Raw genomic sequence first — 397 nt, forward strand, 5'->3', positions numbered from 1 at the left:
ACGGCCGTGCCCTCGGTAGAGATGGCGGCCACGGGGCGGGCTGCCCTCACGGCCGTGCCCTCGGTAAAGATGGCGGCCACGGGGCGGGCTCCCCTCACGGTTTTGCCGTCACGGCTGTGTCCCCGGTAAAGATGGCGGCCATGGACGAAGCCTCCCCTCACGGTTTTGCCCTCATTAAACATGGCGCCTCCACAGCCCCCTGCCCGCCCTCAGCCAAGATGGCGGCCGGCGCCTCACCGCTGAGGGCACGGCCACGGCGGCCTGCCCTCAACAAAGATGGCGCCGGACCCGCGGGGGGGAGCGGACTTAACGGAGAGGAATTAACGGGGAAACCGGAGGGGGGGAGGGGAATTAACGGGGAAACCGGAGGGGGGGAGGGGAATTAACGGGGCCACCG

This window comes from Onychostruthus taczanowskii, unplaced genomic scaffold, assembly GCF_017590055.1.
Source record: "Onychostruthus taczanowskii isolate IOZ18803 unplaced genomic scaffold, ASM1759005v1 scaffold543, whole genome shotgun sequence".
NCBI classification, from domain to species: domain Eukaryota; kingdom Metazoa; phylum Chordata; class Aves; order Passeriformes; family Passeridae; genus Onychostruthus; species Onychostruthus taczanowskii.